This window comes from Triticum urartu, chromosome 4A (genome assembly GCF_056163025.1).
Source record: "Triticum urartu cultivar PI428250 chromosome 4A, HENAU_Tu73, whole genome shotgun sequence".
NCBI lineage: Eukaryota > Viridiplantae > Streptophyta > Magnoliopsida > Poales > Poaceae > Triticum > Triticum urartu.
The window spans coordinates 179,271,748-179,288,283 of NC_141876.1; the positions used below are offsets into that span (position 1 = coordinate 179,271,748).

The following is a 16,536-nucleotide window of genomic DNA, read 5'->3' on the forward strand; positions in this document are numbered from 1 at the left end:
CCGGATCACATAAACCGGTGGTCCAGAGGTAAGAAATACAGTTTTGACTGTTATTTGAAGAACAGTTGTTTTTTATATTAATCAAAGGTTGTTTCAACCTTGGATATTTTCACATCTGTTTTTCCGCTATTATAATAAAATATTGGTTATAAACCGGGTGTTCTGACCCGTTCGGTACTAAACCGCCAAGCCAGTTTTTTCCCTTTTATCTACAGGAACAGAGCTGGAGTATTGCAGAGATAACCATAAATATGATGCATATATTAACATCAGAAAGCACAGAGTAACACACGGTGTCTTATGCGCGATGGCATAGGCAAAATAGGCAGTGTTTTCAAAACTAACCTATTACAAGGGTTTTAAAAGCCCATGAAGATGGTTTTTCATTCCTCCCTCACCGGTTCACCGCCTTATGCTGATTGGAAGCTGGGTTTTGACCAGTCAAAACCGTTCACAGCAATAAATTCTACTTCTTCATCAATCAAGCCGGCTGGATCAACATCCGGAGCAAATGTATGTTGATGAACCGGCGGGATAATGTTGGTCACCTTGTAGGAGGGAGTCGCCATCTTCTTATTGTCCAAATCAAAACCCGGCTGGTATTTATCGATATTTATTTCATCTCCGAGAATGGTGGCCTGAGGTCGCACCTCCCTCACGCAAGCAACGAAGTCATCCTATTCAAACAGAGACCCGTCTTCCTTTACCGTGGGTATCCTTTGGCTACAGCCGCCGGGTCTAGATCTCGCACCCAAGCCTTGGAGTGGCTCAGGGAAGTCAAAGCTCCGGCTCTGGCACAGGATCGCTTAACTTCTTGGAACCTGGCGGGTAAGATTGACAGCTTTTTTAAGACATCACTGAGCCGGCTGGGTCCTTGATTGGCAGGAGAAATAGCGGCAAGTGCCCGTTGTGCGCCAATGTACAATTGATCCACTAAGGTATACACCGCCTTCAGTCTAGTCATGTTGTCTTGGCTCAGATTCTTGCTTCGTGGGCCTGCACATGTTTTGTAAACAAAGGGTCAGCTAGCGGTTTATATTCCAGCTCAGTAGAAGGTACAAAAGGTTAGTACAGATGGCTTACTAAAGATGGCGGACACCATTTGAGATACCCTATTCTTTAAACTGGCCAGCTCTGTAGTAACCTCCTCAAGAGCTGCTTCCGCTTTTTCGGCGCGTTGTGTCAGCAGTGTTTTCTCTTCAGCCCAGGTTTTCTTCTTGGCAGTCAAGCTGTTTTTCAGTTTTTCCGTCTCAACAAGACTTAATTGAAGCTTGGAGTCAGCAGCCTTGATTTCTGCCTCCTGATCCGCCGGCCGGGTCTTAGCGTTAGTCAATTGCAAACCCAATTCAGATAGGGCGTTTGCAAAACATATACAGGTGTAGCAAAGCTCAAGATTCAAGATTCAAGTCTCAAGTGCCTTTGAACTGCAAAACCACCAGACACTTGGGGGCTAATGTATGCCAAAACAAATTCTTATGACTCTACTATACTTCAAGTCCCAAGTACTTTACAAAGTAATAACACTTGGCACTTGGGGGCTAATGTATGATATTCAGCAAGTTTCTCAAGGGTAAGCCGGACTACAATATCTATTGAGTTCGGCACAAGATAGTTATGAAATTCAAAGTACCGGCTCATTTATGGTCAAGTGAACCGGCCCTTGGGGACTACAGGTGAAGTTTATTCTAATTTATTGGACTTCAGAAAAATCTAAAGGTACAGTTTTAGCCTATATCATAAGTCTACATATCATTCAGGTTTTATCATAATCTACAGATTTGGGGGCTGGCAGAATATAAGTAAGCCAGAAAAATATACCTCATACTTCAGCTGCAACTGCTTGACCATTTCAATTTCTGAGTCACGGCTGGAGTGCACGTGGCTGAGATAGCCGGACAATATGTCGTTGGCGTTCAGATGGTTATAATGTGAAACATCATAACACACTTTTTGTCTCTCCAAAGCCTCTTTTTTAGCCGTGTGACGAGCCAACACAGTGGGATTCCCCGGCTCAACAAAGCGGCTTCCAGTGATCAGAACGTCCTGGGCTGACGGCGATGGTGGGTTGGCTGAGCTGGATGGACCGGTAGCAGAAGGGTTAACGATAGTATCGTCAACTGACGGCTCAGGAGGAGCTACTTCAGCATTGGCAACCGGGTCTTGTGGTGCTTCAGTTAACGGAGGAGAAGGTGGCATGGTTGATTCAGGTGCAAGGACTGGCGGGTCTTCCGCTGGCCTAGTCACCTTAGCCTTCTTAGACTTGGCTTGGCCACTAAGAAGGATATTATCAAACAGTTAGTATAAAAAGCAGTTTTGAAAGACATGGAGGAATGATGATTTCTTCCTTACCCAGGGGCAGTCTTAAAGGCCGTGAATTGAGTTTGAGATGAGTCGCCAGAAGAGCGAGACACCTCCTGCAAAGATAAATAAAGTTAGTAATGCAAGGGAGAAGATCTATCAGTGGAAAATAAAAGGCGAAGAAATAAACCTCATTCTGGCGTTTTTAAGGAGTTTTTTGAAGAACAGCAGGCGGTTCATCACCATTCTAGGTCTGACGGCGGCTCTCATGTTGCTGTTTTTTCAAAAGAAAATGAGGGTCCAGATAAGCCAAAGGGTGTGAAAACCTTACTTTCCGGGTTACGACTCGAAGTTTCTGTGTTGGCAAATGGGCTGAGTTGGAGGAAATAGTTACCTCTTCTTCCACGGCCTAACTGGCCCCTGTGTCGTCCTGGCAATGATCAGTGTAAATAAGATTATTAAAAAGTTGGCCAAGGGAGTCAAGGGCTACCTCCGACTCAGAAGTATCATCAAGCTTCAACATATCCTCAGCCGTGCTTTTCTTCTTCTTCTTCTTCTTCTTCTTCTTCTTCTTCTTCTTCTTCTTAGATCTCCGGGTTGTCTTCTTGGCGGTTATGGCGGCGGCTCTAGCTTTCTTGGCGGCTTCGTGGTCGTACTTGGCTTTCCAGAAATCAGATTTAGCCTATAAACATATAAGCAAGATGAAAGGCCAGAGTTTCTTTACCTCTGGCACCAGGTTAATCTTGCAGAAGGGGTTTAACCCGACTTTACTGCAGTCTTCGTATTTTCCATTCACCAGAAGGGTTGACATTGAAACAATATCTTCTTCAGTTAATTGAATGGAGCTGTGACGAAGAGAGTCATCTGGGCCTCCACCATACTCGTACATCAATTTTGATCGACGGCTTAGAGGGATGACCCGCCACGCAACCCAGCAACAGGTCAAGTCAACTCTGGTTAAGCCGTTCCCCAGTAAAGCATTAATCCTTTTAAATGGATGGTATCATCTTCTTGCGTTCAGCGGCAGTGAGTTTGTTAGGGAGTGCAAATTTGGAGTCAAGACGCTCTAAGCGGTAACCCGGCAATGGATGCTCATTTGCTGGTGAAGTGTCTTGACAATAAAACCAAGTCTGATTCCAGTCCTTGGGATGACTTGGCAAGACTATTAGGGGGAAGACGGCACCTTGTCGACGCTGAATTGAGATACCTCCAAGTTCCAGGCTAGGGCCATTGGTGCACTCATTCTAATGGTTCAGATAAAAATACTCTCTAAAGAGTTCTAAAGTCGTTTCTTCTTGAAGGTACACCTCGCAGAGAACTTGGAAGTTACAGATATTAGATATGGAATTAGGCCCGAGGTCTTGAGGGTGGAGTTTGAAAATGGAGGACATCTCTAAAGAACTTTGAGCCGGGTGGGGAAAAGCCATGGTTCATGTGATCAGAAAAGATGATAACTTCACCATCTTCTGGATTGGGCCGTTCCTCCTCCGGGTCAGGCGCACGGTAGGACATAATATTCTTCCCTAGCAAAAAACCTATGGTAAAGAAATCCTTCAGAGTGTCCTCAGTGACTATTGAGGGAACCCAGTTGCACACAGTCGACGCTTTGGACGGCATGATGTTCAAAAGCGAACTGAAAGGAAAGCAACATGCCGGTTCAATTCAATGATAATGGTTAAATTAAGTGATAATGGTACAGGGGAGTAATGGCGGCTTAAGTAAGGGCTAATGTCATATAAGGAAAAGTAAGACAGTGCCGCAAGCCGCCATGACTACAGACATTTGAGAAATACCAGCAACGAAATTGATTAAGTGTGGAGACAAACATGTTTCTTAACTTCTAGATATTATTATGGATCAAATGGCCGTTCAAAATGAAAAAATTTCTAGACCTAAAAATATAGCACAGATGAAGGCATCAGCCCTAATGCGGCCTTTGTACCACAAAAAGGGATCTACCAATGTCAAGAGTAGGCACCAAATAGCTACCGCACAAGAATATCTATCTTTTTGGATCAAGAAGAGGTGGCAGTGGAAGAACTGCGAAGAACCGCGAAGAACTACGAAGAACATGCGGAAAACCGAGATGCGGATCTGAGGAATAGGAGGGCGAATACTTACGGCCACGAATCCTCCACGGAAGGTCGCCGTTGTTCTCTAGACCTATTCTGGTTGATGCAGCGGCCAAGGTCGACGACGACGAGATGCTCTGCGACGGTGGCGGGGCTCGAGCAGCAGCGGGGGTTGCGAGAGGAAGAAGATGAAGAAGAGAGAAGAATGAGAAGACCGGAGCGTGCCTATTTATAAGGAGAGAAGTGAACAGGCGGGCGCGAAAAACGAGGAAGACCCATATAATGTTTATCCAACCAAATGGGCGCTTCGATTCTCGGAAAGCATTAAAGACGAAGATCCGTTGAGAAGATGACATCATGATAGTTTTTTGTGTATTCAAGAGATAACGTCATGGCGGGTTACAAAATTTCTGTGAAGACAAGAAGACGGATTATTTCTAAGTATTGAAGATTGACAAAGAACAAAGTTCAATGTCAACCTCGGGCCTAATGTTGGGGATATAGATATCAGTTATGACCCGCCCAGGAGGGGCCTGGTCAGTCCCAATGACGGGTCACAAAGGAAGTCCAGAAAACAATACAGACGATAGTTTATTAAAGCTTATAGAAGGCCTAAGCCCAGAGGCGGATTAAGGCCCAATATTGTAAACCGCCATATGTAAGGAAAGACTTGTAAGAAAAGGCATGTAAAAGAAGTCACCGAGCCGGACACGCTTTATGAGCCGTCCGGGACTCTGTAGGCCGACAGGCGTCAACCCGTGTATATAAGGGGACGACCCGGTGGCGGCTTAGGGCAAGAAACAAGAGATCGATAACCAAGCCGGCGAACTAGCCTCTTGGTAATCGAAACCCTAGCAATATCAACACAACTAGACGTAGGCTTTTACCTTCATCGTAAGCGACCGAACTAGTATAAAACCACTCGTGCACTTTGTCCCGATTAACCCCTTTAAGCTTCCTAGTTGCGATGGCCCTACGACTAAGTCCTTTTGCTAGGACATCTGCCGTGACAATTCCACGACAATGGGTGAACGACCTAAAGAGAAATTACGAAAGTGCGCGACGGAGGGGTTGCTGAGAGAGGGTGAGAGGGGTGCGGGCGTATGCATGAATGAGAGAAAGTTAGTGCTAGCTACAAAGAGAAGAGGATTGTGTCGGTGTAAAAGACTAACATAGATCATAATTCATTTTAAAAAGTGGATTCGGATATTTGAACAAGAGATCATAGTGTTTTAAACCGACGCATGCATGAATATATATAATGGTGATACACATGGTGTGGTTATGAACATGTTATACTAGATATAATACTAGTAAGGTACACGTGCATTGAACGCATGAGATTTGGCAACCAAATTATAAATAAATACAACACTATATGTCGGTGCAACAAACCCTGGGTCTGTTGCCCAGACTGTGCACAGGCATGGGAACAAGATTGAAGCACCAGCCCTAGTCAGAGATCAAGAGACTAAGAAATTCGAAGGACCAACGTACAAACCAGAGGGACCAGGATCAAGCCAGAGGAGCAATACACCATCGGGGGAAGGCCTCCTTTGCTGGGCAGGCGAGCCCGACAAAGGGCGAAGCCAGACCCAGAAGGAGACAACCAAGGTGTCACAGCAGGGCCTTCCCGGACTCATGGAGACGAGACCACCTCACCAACCACTCCAGCACGACCCACGTCGTTGATCAATGTGGTGTCAAGCTGTAAAGTGACTAAGTGGCAGCCATTCGCCACATGGCAGCCTTGCCGGGCAACAAACGATGTGATGTTGAGCGATGAATTTAATGCGCCCTATCAACCCGTAGAGTTAGGTATGATAGCACTTTTTGCTATCTTATCAGTGCGTAATGACTACTTTGCCACTGTGGTAACCCCTTGTTCTATAAAAGTTGCCCCATGGCAACCGTAGACAGGGTTAGAAGATTGGATAACTCACACCCCCATACACGCGTAGCCACTGCCACCCTGAGGCAACCATTGCCGGGCAAGTGTTCTACGCTCCACCACCAGCTTTCCACCATCAATCCACCAAAGCAGGAGTAGGGTTTTACGCCTCATGGCGGCCCAAACCTGGGTAAAATTGTCTGCGTGATCTCTGCCATGCTGCCCCATGCTCGTCTGCTCTTTGTGCAACACGACATCCCCCTGCCGAACCAGCAAGGGGCCTCCTGGTCCCATAGGTGGCCGTGGTTTTCCACCACATCTTTGGTGCGCCCGGTAGAGGACTCACGTGCGCGAACCTGAAGGCGTGTGCAGCATGTCATCTTCTTCACCGTCTTCATCTTTGACGGCGCCATTGACCATGGCGCCAAAGAAGAAATCCGGCCCTTCGGCTCACCCATCCACCTCGAAGGCTCCGCCGTCCGCAGCCTCTAACACTGTGGGATGTGTGGAGACACACGAGGACATGGACGTCGTTGGGGATGTGGTCGGAGCAGGCGGCGCTGTCACCACTTCCCCCGTGCCTGACACAAGAGCCAGAGGCATCGGAGGAGAGCAACATTGGCAACACCCTGGCAACCATGCTCCCCAAGGTACGGGTGACGGGGCTACACCATCTGCGCCCCTCTCTCCCACCGACGGGCACAACCGCAGCAACGGTGCGCGGACCGGGGCGGATCCCCGCCCTCTGGCTGCTCCCAGCATGGGTGCGGCCGCAGCGCGTGCACCTCCCCCGGGATGGGTCGATCAAGCTGTTGCGCCCGACAGGGCCGCTGGCCCTCAGGCACCTTCACCACACCACCTCCAGGTGGCCTCCCCGCAGCAGCAGCGGGGGAGCAGTGCTGCCACGGCTGGCACTGTCCAGAGCTGAGCGACGGCGCGACCGACTTCATCATCTTCCCTGCCAAGTACAGCTTCGGAGGCCATGGCGCGGGCTCAACTATTGTTGAGGTTTCCACCAGCGGCCGAGCAGATGGACGAATGGTGTGCCACCATCCAAAGTCTGGTCAGTTTCGCCAAACCTGGGTGCTCACGGCGAGCTGGCCCACCGCAACCTCCCTAAGCGATAGCAACGGCTCACGCTGCTGACCGTACGGAAGGGGCCATCACCACGGTGCGGTCCCTGCCATGGCAGCCAGTTCGAGCGCAACATAATCAAGACCTCCACGACATCTTGATGGCCTGTTCTGACCCTCGAGCATGTCCAGGCCAACGACGAGCCCCAGAGGATAGGCGGAGAGGAGGCGCACGCGTCGTTGCCGAGCAACGCCGCGATGACCTCCGCCGGACCGATGGGTGCGACGGCCCCTATGTTGACGAGCCCGCTCTCGGTGTTGGCGGGTGCCTACCTTTCGAGGTTGGCTGCCCTGTCTTCACTAGTGAGTTGCGGCAAGTCCGTTGGCCGTCCATTCGCACGTTCAAGCCAGTGATACCTGAGAAGTACGATGGGAGGTTGAACCCTGCAGAGTTCCTGAGCATCTACACCATCGCTGTTCAGGATGCCGGGGGAAGAGATGAGAAGGTGTTTGCTAACAACTTCCCTTTGGCCCTCAACTCCAATATGAGGTCTTGGTTGATGCACCTGCCGGAGAACTCCATTTCGTCATGGGATGACCTATGCCACGATTTCATTGGCACCTTCACTGGCGGCAATCAAGAGCCAGGCCGACCCAGCGACTTGCAGCTCCTCCAGCAGAAGGAAGGAGAAACCCTCCGTAAGTATTTATAGAGATTCAACAAAGTTCAAAGAAATATCCCAAATATCCATACGGTAGCCATGATAGCTGCCTTCCAGTCCAATGTGCGCAACCGCCGAATTCATTCCAAGATGAACGTGTGGTTGCCCGAGACTGTGTAGGAGCTCTACACCCTAATGGATAAGTGTCCTCGGATGGAGGAGGGAAGGAAGTTACCCGAAGAGGAAGATTGCACCAATGTTGATTCAGAAGATGATGATGAATCAACCAGCCAGAAGAAGAGCAAGAAGCGCAGTAAGAAGCGAAGGGATAAGGCAGTGACGACTATTGAAGGATCGGGCATGCCTTGTACCGGTAAGAAGGCCAAAGATGAGGCCCCCGGCAAGGAAGCTGCCGCGTGTGCTGACTGCCAGGAAGCCGCTGCTGCCGAGAAAGCCGGGAAAGGTGATGGGCCGTATTGCAAGATTCATCGGACCAAGGGACACGAACTTCAAGAGTGTTATCAAGAGACAAATAGCAGAGTATGGGAAGCGTCACAAGGAAAAAGGTAAGAATGGTGCTGGCGGTAAGGGCCGAGGTGGTGATGTAAATCACCCAGGCAAACCCATTCGGTGCCAAGGAAAACCTGACAAAGGCTGAGAGATGGAAGATTGTGATGATGAGAGTGATGGAGGGGACGAAGAGGAAACCATTGAGCAAGAGTTTCAGATGGCCACTGACGCCCATCATTGACGGGGGTGCATCTATGCACACCTCTCACCGCTAGCTCAAGCGGTGGGCACGAGAAGTCAATTTCGTGGAACCAGCGCCAGAGGCTCGCAAGCCGCTCAAGTGGTCCTGTACGCACATAATCTTTGACGAGGAGGACCACCCTAGCCGTACCACTGCGGTAGGGTGCATGCCGTTGTTGGTCTCCCCAACAATTCGCAACCCTAAGGTCACAAAGATGTTGGTGGATGGCGGGGCTAGGCTGAATCTGATCTCCCCAACAAAGATCTAGAGGTTACCGACACGTTTCAATGAGTTAATCCCGGCAAGACCATCCTAAGGGAAAGATCACGTTGTCGGTAATGTTTGGGGGAGAACTAAACTATCGGACTGAGAAGATTGTATTTGATGTGGTCGATCTCCCCCTGCCATACAATGGGATTCTACGGCGCCAGGCCTTGGCTGAATTCATGGAAGCATCCCACTATGCCTACAGCACCTTGAAGATGCATGGGGCACTGGGAGTCATCAGCATCTCATCAGATGAGAAGGATACAATCATTTGTGTGGACAAGATGTACTGGTATGCTGTCGCAGCAGAGGTAGCGGCAGCAGTGGATCCCTCCAAGGAAAGCAAAGGAAAAAAGGGAGGTTGAAGGGCCTCCGGCAAGGAGTCCGAGAAGCGTGCCCCCACCGAGTACACGACACATGTTGATGACGTGCCGGAGTGTCCAAGCATCAAGAAATCCAAGGTCGCTGCACCCCAAGTGAAGAAGGTCCTGCCAGCGCTTACTGTCTGCCCACACGCCCGACCTGTCAAGAAGAAAGTTCGAAAGCAGGCCTTACAGAGGCAGCAGTTCATTGCGGAAGAGATCAAGAAACTTGAGGCAGCTGGTTTGGTCAGAGGAGTGTTGCATCCCACATGGTTGGCAAATCCAGTGGTAGTCTAGAAGGCTAACAGGAAGTGGAGGCTTTGCATAGATTTCACAGATCCCAACAAAGCTTGCCCAAAGGACCCGTTCCGCTCGCCACGTATTGATCAGATTGTGGATTCCACTTCAGGTTGCGATTTTCTCTCCTTTCTAGATGCATATTCTGGGTATCACCAAATCTTCATGTTCGAGGAAGATGAAGAGAAGATGTCGGTCATTATTACATTTGGTACGTACTGTTTCGTCCGCATGTCGTTCGGACTAAAAGTGTCGGTTCCACTTTTGCAAGGGCAGTCCAGACTGGTTTGGAGCCAGAGCTGCACAGAAACATTGAAGCTTATATGGATGACATTGTGGTCAAGACCAACGATTGAGCCACCCTTATACAGGATTTGGAGGAGACATTTGCTAATCTTTGCAAGATTAATTTGAAGCTCAACCAGGAGAAGTGTGTAATTGGTGTTCCCTTCGGCAAGCTGCTTGGGTTCTTCGTGTCCCATCGCCGGATCGAAGCCAACCCCGAGAAGATCAAAACCATCGAGCAGATCCAAGCGCCAAGGACAGCTAAGGATGTGAGGCGTCTGACAAGATGCCTTGCCGCGCTAAGGAGGTTCATCTCCTAGTCTCCCGAGCGTGCCCTATCGTTCTTCAAAATTTTGAAGAAGGCAGGGCCTATGAAGTGGACCTCGGAAGTAGATGCAGCTTTGCAAGAGTTGAAGGCCTACTTGTCATTTGTGCTTACCTTGGTTGATGCTAAACCCCCGGAGCCGTTGTTGTTGTACCTAGAGGCAACTAACCAAGTGGTCAATGGAGCTTTGGTAGCGCCACGAGAGGTGGATGAGGCAGAGAGTGATCAAGGACTGGCAGAGTTAGAGAAGGATCAGGACATCAATGAGCACGACAATGAGGGCAACCCCAAGGACGCGACAAGGAAGAAAGTGGTGCAGTGCCCAATGTACTTCGTCAGCTCCCTGTTACAGGCATCTAGATAGAGATACTCTAGCGTGGAAAAGTTGATCTTTGGTCTCATCATGGCCTCAAGGAAACGACGCCACTACTTCCAAGCCCACGAGATCATGATTGTCATTCATTTTCTGTTGCAGAGGATACTCCGAAACCCTGAGGCTACCGACTAAAAAGTGGAGCGGGCTTTGGAGTAATCCCGTTTCGGTTGAGGTTTGAGAGCACATAAACTAATTTCAGAGCAGGGCTTTGGAAGAGTTTATTGCATAATGAATGCCAAGCCATGATGAGGAAGTGATAGAGACAGTTATCCCCGGCAAGGAATCACCCCAAGAATGGATTATGTATTTTGATGGTGCTTTTTCCCTACAAGGTGCAGGAGCTGGTGTGCTTCTCGTCACCACCTCCGCCGAGCACTTGAAGTATATCGTCCAAATGCATTTTGCCCAGGAAGAAGCAACCAAAAATACAACTGAGTATGAAGGGCTCCTTGTCGGGCTCAGAATTGTAGCTGGATTGAGAATTAAGAAGCTGATCATTCGACGAGATTCACAGCTTGTGGTGAGACTAGTCAACAAAGATTACCAAAGTCCATTGATGGAGGCATACGTCGAGGAAGTAAGGAGATTGGAGGAGCGCTTTGACGGATTGCAAACAGAGCACATACCCCGTGCAGGAAACAACATAGCTGATCATCTGTCAAAGTGTGCTACGTAGAAGCTTCCTATGGAACAAGGGACTTTCGTTCTCCATCTTGCCCAGCCCTCCGTATCCCCAGCAATAATGGCCCGGAAAAGGAGAAAGTTGGACACCAGTAAGCCTCTCCCAGTAGAGCCGTCCCCTCCTGGCAGAGACCCTGCCAAAAACAACTCCTCACAGCCTACCAGACCACACCCTCCAGCTGGGCCAATAGACCCCAGGAACGAGGCATGTGCTCCCACAGCAGAGGAGGTGCCACTAGTCCTTGTTGATGAGCCCTAGGCTCCAACTTGGTCCAGGCACATTGTCCACTTCCTCCAGACCGGAGAGCTTCCCGGCGACCAAGATGAAGCTGAAAAAGTAGCAAGTAGGGCCATTATGTATCAGTTTGTCGATGACATTCTATACAGAAGGAGGCCCAACGGTGTGAAATTGAAGTGCATCTGCTGGGAAGAAGGAAAGGAAGTACTGTCTGAGATACACAAAGGCATGTGCGGCTCCCACATTGGATCAAGGGCATTAGTTGGGAAAGCATTCCGACAAAGATTCTATTGGCCCATAGCCCTCCAATATGCAGTCGAGCTAGTCACCAGGTGTGAAGCCTGCCAGTTCCATTCTAAGAAAACCCACCTGCCTACCCAAGCTCTTCAAACAATCCCTCTATCATGGCCAATTTCGGTCTGGGGGCTCGATATCCTCGGCCCCTTCCACCGAGCAATCGTGGGCTTTGAATTCTTATTCGTTGCTATCGACAAGTTTACAATGTGGCCGAAAGTGACTGTCGTGATAAAGGTGACTGCTCAGTCAGCTATCAAGTTCTCGAAAGAGCTGGTGTGTCGTTTTGGAGTTCCGGCAAGGATCATTACCGACAATGGCACCCAGTTCAGGAGCCACGCCTTCATTTAATATGTTCATGCCCTCGGATTCAATATCTCATTTGCCTCTGTGGCACACCCCGGAGCAATGGACATGCTGAGAGGGGTGAACCTTGAAGTGCTACGCGGACTCAACACGAGAACCTTTGATACGCTGGAGAAGCATGGTAGGCGGTGGATTGAGGAGCTACCGATAGTTTTCTGGTCCCTCAGAATGACACGAAACCAAGCTACCGGGTAGACTCCCTTCTCCCTGGTCTACGGGGCAGAAGCAGTTATCCCCACGGAACTCATTTACGGGCCTGTGATGCCCCCAATTCAAACATACACTAATCATACACGCAAATGTGTAAGATCAAGTTCAGGGACTCACGGGAAGATATCACAAGACAACTCTAGACACAAATGAAATAATACAAGCTTTACATTACAAGCCAGGGGCCTCGAGGGCTCGAATACATAGCTCGGTACACAAGAGTTACCGGAAGCAACAATATCTGAGTATAGGCATAAAGTTAGATAAGATTGCCTTAAGAAGGCTAGCACAAAAGCAACAACAATCAAAGAGGCAAGGCCTCCTGCCTGGGACCTCCTAAACTACTCCTGGTTGTCGGCGGTCTCCACGTAGTAGCAAGCATTATCCGGGTTAGTAGTAGACGTCGGTGGTGGCATCTGGCTCTTGGGATCCACCATCCGATTGGAACAACCGGAAAGAAGAAAGAAGGGGGAAAAGGGGTAGCAAAGCAACCGTGAGTACTCATTCAAAGTACTCACAAGCACCAGATCTATACTAAGTATGCATTGGTATCAAAGGAAGGTATGTATATCTGGACTGAACTGCAGAATGCCAGAATAGAGGGGAAGGCCTAGCCTATCGAAGACTAGCATCTTCAAGTAGCTCCAAGCATCTTGCAGCATGTAGAAGAGTAAAGGGTAGCAGTTTAATTAACAAGCATGTTGTAGCATTAACGCCCAGAGATCCCTCCTCGACTCCCTGCAAGAAAGCAATCTTAGAGCCACATACCCATCACATTTCTCAAGTAACCAGTTCTAGTTGCAATATATCAGGATATAAGTCTAAACGTCCATTACCGTGGACACGGTATTCGAATATGTAACTTCCCTGCAGGGGTGCACCACATTACCCAACACGCTTGATTACTCTGGCCGGACACACTTTTCCGGGTCAATGTCGGGCCTCGGAAGATCAACACGTTGCAGCCCTACCTAAGCTCAGCAGGGAGGTCCACACCGGTCTACATCCTAAGCACTCCGGGGTCTTGGGCCCAACGCCCGTTGCATTCCAGGTCGTTGTGTGCAGGGTGGATACCAGCGCCACCTCGGATGGCCAGCACGACCCGACCGTGCCACAATGGTGAACTGGACCTTTGAGAAAGCTTCGGCTGATACTACGACGTCGAGGCCCATAACTATTCTCACTTGGTAGTTAGTGCGTAAATGCCAGAGGTCAACTCAGAATAAATACCCAAACCTGTTAGTGCATTGGGGGCTCACAGAGACGATCAAATACTCACGATAATGTGACCCCGTCGCCCCGTCTCGTGGACCTACGGCAAGGGCCCAGAATGCCCGGCCGTGCCTCGTAGAAAACTCGCGGGTCCTCTACGGGCCCGCCCGACTTTCACATCGACTCGCGGGTACCCCTCTGGGCCGACCCAACTTCAAAAATGGTCTCAAGTAAAGGCCGGGTAACCGTGTGTCCAAAACATCAAGGACGAAAACCTGAGGAATCACCCTCGGTGGATTCCACTCGATGTAATTACCAAGGTGAACGTAAGAGGAACCACCTCGAGGTTCACAATTGTGGGGTTGCACGACAAAGTCTTATCAGGAGTGGTCAAGGAGGAATCACCCTCGATGACCACGACCGAATAGCTACACCACAGAAGTATCATCAGGAATGCGTTATGAGGTATCACCCTCGGCACTCGATACTAGCTCTGCAGAGTCGAGCAACAAAAGGGGTGTGATGTGATGTGAGGTGACGGGCTCTGGTCATCGATGATGAAGCAGTGTCACTGAGGGATCATTAAACAACCTATACTAATTAGTTTAGGATAAGCAGGTAGGTAACAATAAGCAGGTTACAAAAGCAGGCTATGCATCAGAAAAGGAGCAATCAATTACAGTAGCAAAATCTAATGCAAGCATGAAAGAATGGAATGGGCAATATCGGGGTGATCAAAGGGGGGCCTTGCCTGGAAGCTCCGCTGAAAGTGAAGAAGGATCGTCGATGGAGTAGTCGATCACATCGGCATCGACAGTGGTCTCGGGGTCTACCAGAGAAGAAGAGGGGGGATGAAACCGTAGATACAGAGAAAACAGATGCATGACAGGCAACTGACAGAGCTAGGGGGTTCTAACGCAGTACTAAACGATACCGGCCGAAGGGGAAAAACATCTGGGAATGTTTTCCCGAAGTTTGGCATTTTCGGACAAACGAACCATAGGGGAAAAGTTTGATGTTCTCTATGCTAGTGACGTGTGAGAGACGAACGGAGGGCATATCCAGATTTGTCACGCTGTTCTAATCAACTTTCATGTATAAAAGTTTTTTATCCGAGTTATAGTTATTTTTTAATGATTTTTCTAAGTTCAAAACAATTTCTGAAATTTCTGGATTTATTTTAATTGTTTTAATCCGAGTTGACCAAGTCAACTTTGACTAGTCAAAAGGGCAGGGTGTGGCCCACATGTCATAGGTTGTACCTAAACAAATGAATAAAACTAATCTAATTGAAAGGGACCCACATGTCATCTACACATAGGCTAATCTGGCCACTAATTAATCCCTAAAACTATCCTATCCCTAATTAACTAAGCCGACCAGAAGCGCAGGGCTGTGCACGCTATGGATACACAGATACAACATACCATGTTCAGGCAGTAGCATCCGGCGACAATTGAGCAGCAGCTAGTAGCAATAGCATTGAGGAGCAGATCTAGCGGCAGCGGCTCTAGGCAGTGGTATCAAGCAGTAGGAGCACAGGGCAAGCGCAGCGGCATCAGTGTGCGACAAGCAGCAACAACAAAGCAGCGACAGTTAGGAGCATCAGAAGCAAAGCATGCATCACCAGCAGCAGCAACATTTGAGGTAGTAGCACGCAATAGCACCTAGCGGGGCGAGTAGCGGGCGTGGCTAGGTGCGGGGAGCGGCCGGCTAGGCTCGGTGACCATGGCTAGCGGGAGGCCTTGGCCGGAGCGACACGTAGGAGTGGCGGACGGAGCAGGGCTCCAGGGGAGCAGTCACGCAGTAGTGGTGGTGGCCAAAGGCAGCGGGGCGTGTGTGCAGCAGGGCGTGCGGCCGCAGTCAGGATCTCGCGGAGGGGAACTCCGGTCATGACAGTGGGGGCGGCTTACGGCGACGAATCGAGTGGGGAAAGGAGGGGGTCGAACGAGGCTCACCAAGGGGAGGTCGACGACGAGCTCGAGATGGGTTGGGGGCTTGCCGGAGCGCGAGACAACAGCGAGACAGCGGTGGGGGCCGACGGAACCGAGGCTGAAGAAGGGGAGCGATGTGTCGCCTCGATGCATCTCTCGTCAAGATCTTCATGGAAGAGGTTGAGGAAGACGAGGGGAACCTCCTAGACGGCTTATCGCGGGGTAGGGAGGACGACGGCCGCAGCTACAATTGTGGGAGACGAAGGAGACGAGGGAGTGGCCAGGGTTCAGCGGGGTCGGGCGCGACGTTCTTATCCACCAGGAGGACCACAGGATGCCCAACACGACAACGGTAGCGGCCATGGTGGGGGTGGATACGTGCCACTCCATGTCCCCTGTCTTTTCTCTGTACAGAGGAACAGAAGAAGGGTAAAAGGCTGTGGTGGGCTGGGCCATGTGCACTGTGGTCACATATGGCCCAAAGACACAGGTGTTTTTAGTCTTTTCCTTTTTTACTTTAACTTTCCTATTTTATTAGTTTTCTATTTTATTTTCTACATATTTTAGGTATGTAAAATATCTAAATAGCACCTAAATTAGTGTTACTAAATATGCTACCGCTATAAAAAGTTTGGCACTAAACAAAATAGTTTATAATTTTTTTATTTATAAAAGGCATTTAATTTATTGTTTAAGCCACTGTTTTATTCACCACAAGGGCATTCCAAACTTTAAAAAATGTGGGTTTCAACATGACAACTATCCTGGGATTATTTTCCACACTTTGAACATTTTAGTTTTTATGTTTGAAAACTTTTACCACTTGACTTGATTTTTGAATTTTGAATTCAATCGTGTTTGAATTATCATGAGACTAACAATAGTAATCATGGTGATGTGGCGTCATTAGTAGAGGGTTACTGTAGCTTAATTAACCAGGCG

At 49.1% G+C, this 16,536-nt stretch overlaps 1 long non-coding RNA gene across 2 annotated transcripts; it reads right to left on the reverse strand.

Annotated features, from left to right (window-relative positions):
* Positions 1-240: 240 nt before the first annotated feature.
* Positions 241-15,980, reverse strand: LOC125551466 (uncharacterized). 2 transcript variants are annotated; one of them, XR_015600657.1, is made up of 7 exons: positions 15,619-15,979; positions 14,412-14,489; positions 2,789-13,186; positions 2,693-2,728; positions 2,489-2,572; positions 2,350-2,414; positions 241-2,272 (listed from the first exon to the last, which is right to left on the reverse strand). It is a non-coding gene; the product is annotated as an uncharacterized LOC125551466 (long non-coding RNA). The 2 variants fall into 2 exon arrangements; XR_015600658.1 differs by having other exon boundaries at positions 241-996; positions 1,084-2,272; positions 2,489-13,186; positions 15,619-15,980.
* Positions 15,981-16,536: the final 556 nt, after the last annotated feature.